We start from the raw sequence: 4,073 nt of genomic DNA, 5'->3' as shown, positions 1-4,073 counted from the left end.
AACCTGGAAAAAATCAATGTGTTTAAAAATAGAAATAACAGGACAAATTTAAAGATATATTCAGTACAGGACAGCTCCTGACAGATGGCAGGAATACAAAAGAATTTACTAAATGAATGAATGATAGAATGGGGAGGCAATCAAGTATGAACTCAAACTTACACCCTATTAAGTGTAAATCTTATTTCTTTCAATTCTTAATGCTTGCACGTAGAACATAAATTACTTCAGAATAGGGAAGCAAGGAAAAGGTCTTTGTATACAAAACCCTGGACTTTATGCTCTTTCCTACTTTAAAAAATAAAAAGTAGCAGAGGGGTTGAGTCCTCTGAGAAATCAAAGATGTTTTACCCTCTGCCTGTGGCTCACAGACAGCTTTCTCCATGGAACACTTGATCAACAATGTGTTTGAGCTGTGAGCGCCTGGGTTGCCCTGCTGGGAGCATGGTACTCTGTCTGTTAAAGATGTATATTGCTGTCTGTAAGTTTTGTCAGCAGGAGTCTGGGGGAAAAAACGCAAAAAAATTCAACAGAGGTAATTCACAAGGGATGAAATCAGTAAAGCGGAGGTGGCAGAGTGTTTCAGCATCCACCAGGAACACTATCAGAAAAAAATGAAAGTACTACTTTGGATTGTAAGGAGCAGCATGGGGTGAATGCCACAAAGAGAGAAAATAACACAAATTGTCTACCTGTGATAAACTAGTCAAGTTCCTGGAGTAGTGGTTTCAGAACATCCTCCCTTCTTCCTTCTGGTCAATTGAATGCCTTTCAAGTGGGGGTGATTCAGAGCAGGGGTTGTATTAGAGTAATCAAATGTTTGAGGATAAAACATTTGGAAATATATAATGTCTAAGTGGTTATGGCCAGTGAACACTCACTTGGGCAAAAGGAAAGTGTGAAAAAGAAACTATTTTTACATAGATAAAAAGCCTCTTTAACTCTTCTAGGACTTTAAAGCATACCACAAGCCATTTGGGGCAAATAAAAGGAATTTTTCTATCTTATACAATGTGACATTTTGAAAGGTTGACATTCACCCCAAAGAGATTATAATAGACTATCATAAAATTCCACCCCTCACCTTACTTTTTACGTCCTGATGTCTAGCAGTGTTTCCCAAATCAGCAAGGCATTTGATATTGCTCACGTAATTATAGTGCTTGAAAGACAAAAATAGAAGCAAAGAAGTCAAAGGTGGGGTTTCCATCTTATCTAACATTTAGGATGTTACTTAGCATTGTGTGACTTTGAAACAGCCATAATAAATAGAGATATACTGTTCCTTTTTTGTTTTAAGAAGCAAGAGCCTCATTATTCATGCATTCATTTAGCACGTACTATTGTAGATTTTAGTATTCGATGTTTTGCATGCCTCTAATACAAAATCAAGTAAGAATGCCATTAAAATTTTACAAAAGTATTATGAAACCTATCAACCACCTGACATCTAATTTAAATCAGACCTGCCATTCATTTTTAATAACATTTTTGAATCTCTGAGGTGGAAGAAATCAATACATATTTTTAGAAAAACAAAATCAGCAGGAAGTAGAAGACCCTCAGCAGCACTTTGATTTTCTTCTGGAAAAGCAGCAAACGACGTTGTTTTGTTTTTTCTGTTATCTAAATGTTCCCGAATTCCTTTAGTCATCCAGCAGTGTGCTGTTAAAGAAACATTTTTACTAAAAAGCTAAAGCCTTCAAAGTGATTGTTTACTCTGATCCTTGCACATCTCTTCCTTCCTCTCTATCTTTCTCTTTGTGCCTTGATTACCTAAAAAGACAAATAAAAGTGTATGAAAAAGACTCTATGTCTTTCGTTTCTCCAAGACTAACAGGAATCAAGGAAGGTGACTACCACAGAGTCTAGGGAGCATCTGCTAGAGGGAGGGGGCAGGGCAGGAGACCACTACAAACACAGACAGGAATGATTACGAGAGTGGGAAATGTTTAATAGAGAAAGTGGTTTTCAAAAATATTTTAAGGCCTGAGGGAGACATGACTGACGCTTTTGAAGACAGAATTTTTACCTGAATGATCATAAGCCTGGTTTCAATGATTAAGGAAAGCAGATTTCTGAAGGCAATGTGTTTTCCTAAGTAAGAGTGAAGACATTCTAAATAAAGATGCTCGTTCACTGCTAATACATCAATTATCAAATGATAAGTGTTCTGGAATGTCAGGGAGCTAATGGACCAGAGTCCATATAGCCATCATAATAATGTACCATCTTTATATATCAGGCTTTTTTAAAGTGGATCCCAACCCAAATTTCTATCTGTAGAGTCCACCACTCTCCCGTCCTGCCAGATTTGCTAGCCCAGAGCTTCTCAATTCCAATATTACTAATATTCTGGGCCAGATAATTATTTGTTGTGAAGACTTGTCCAGTGCTTGGGGATGTTAGCAGCACACCTGGCTTTACACACTAAATACCAGTATCCACTCTCTGCCGTGACAATAAAACAGTCTCCAGACTTTGCCGTGTGTTCCTTGGGGTAGGGAGGGAGGTGACAAAATTGCCTGTCATCCAGAACCACTGTGCTAACTTCAGTGAACTGGTAAACTACTTCTGAATTAATGAATTTCTTTTTATTTCTGTAATATGCACAAAGCTTCACTACCCTGTGCTTTTCCCATTATTTTCTATGATTTCAATAATTTCCTAACTGTTTTAGCATGTTTCTTATTCTTTAATGTGTGAAAGTGTTAGTCACTCAGTCGTATCTGACTCTTTGTAACTCCATAGATTGTAGCCTGCCAGGCTCCTCTGTCAATGGAATTCTCCAGGCAAGCATACTGGAGTGGGTTGCCATTCCCTTCTCCAGGGGACCTTCCTGACCCAGAGATTGAACCCAGGGTCTACTACATTGCAGGCAGATTCTTTACCATCTGAACCACTAGGGAAGCCTGGCTCTTATTCTTTAAAACCAAACAAAAATAAATAAACAAATAAAACCAAACAAAATGTAACTCCCTGTAAAATTTCTGACAGCCCCAAATAGTCACTTCCTTTACTTAACTCTTAAAGCAGTCTATATAAACCTATATTATATAATACTCACCTGTGTAAATATGCATTTCCCTACTGAAATTAAAAGTAGTTAAGGGCAGTAATTAATTTTATCCCATTTTCCCACCTACACACCCAATATAATATGTAATGCCTAGTTATATCAATAAAAAATAACCACAAAAACACCAGCAAGCATCAGGGTCTATTAAGGTACTACTCTAAGCACATCATATGTACTTGCTCATATTATCCTCACAGTACCATTGTGAGGTAGCACAATTACTACTCCCATTTTACAGATAAAGAAACTGAGATCTATAGAGGCTAAGTAGCTTATCCAAGTAAGACATGATTGGTTTAAAACCAGACGATCTGACTTCATACCTACATTTTGTAACACTGTTATGCAATACCAGCCACCCAAGTAAAATAATTAATATGTACAAAATTAAAGCTGTTAAAGCATCAATTTATACAGTGAGAACATGGCTTGGTATTATCAACTGCTGATAAAATAGAAATGTGCAGACCACAGAGATACAGCTTAATAAAATATAGTAGATCTAATGGATGAAGATACAACTTGAGAGATAACTTCAATGAAATCCACTGTCTGCCATTTGATATAAGGTAGGCTTGACAAACGACAATAAAGAGGCAAAGATTGGTCACTGAACTTAAAGAAAATTGTAAAAGTGAGAAAATTAGCTGAATTTATAGAAAAGCCTACTTTTGTCTAAAATACAAAGTAGAATACATAGCTCTATTCTTTCAGATGACATCAATCCTCATGTAAGCATCAGTGGTCTAAGTATGAGGCAAATTATAACTTTCCAGTCTCGATTAAACCTCTACAGTATTTTATTTCTACAGTAAAATATACAGGTGCACAAATATGCTTCTTAAATTACTCATTGTCTTTAGCAAATTGCTTTAAAGTTCAACCAGTATAATGAATAAAATAAATGTGAAAGTAGTAGATCATTTTTTTTCCAATAAGAAATCAAATAAGTCTTTATAGATGCATTTAGAAATTCATTAAGATTCTTATATTC

The 4,073-nt window shown here is 36.1% G+C and overlaps 1 long non-coding RNA gene across 1 annotated transcript; it reads right to left on the bottom strand.

Moving 5' to 3' along the window:
• Positions 1–1,212: 1,212 nt before the first annotated feature.
• Positions 1,213–3,218, bottom strand: LOC133245330 (uncharacterized). Its single transcript, XR_009735643.1, has 3 exons — positions 3,068–3,218; positions 2,033–2,097; positions 1,213–1,776 (listed from the first exon to the last, which is right to left on the bottom strand). It is a non-coding gene; the product is annotated as an uncharacterized LOC133245330 (long non-coding RNA).
• Between the last annotated feature and the right edge of the window lie 855 nt (positions 3,219–4,073).

The sequence above is a fragment of the Bos javanicus genome, chromosome 3, assembly GCF_032452875.1.
Source record: "Bos javanicus breed banteng chromosome 3, ARS-OSU_banteng_1.0, whole genome shotgun sequence".
NCBI lineage: Eukaryota > Metazoa > Chordata > Mammalia > Artiodactyla > Bovidae > Bos > Bos javanicus.
This window is presented reverse-complemented; position numbering and strand designations above follow the sequence as displayed.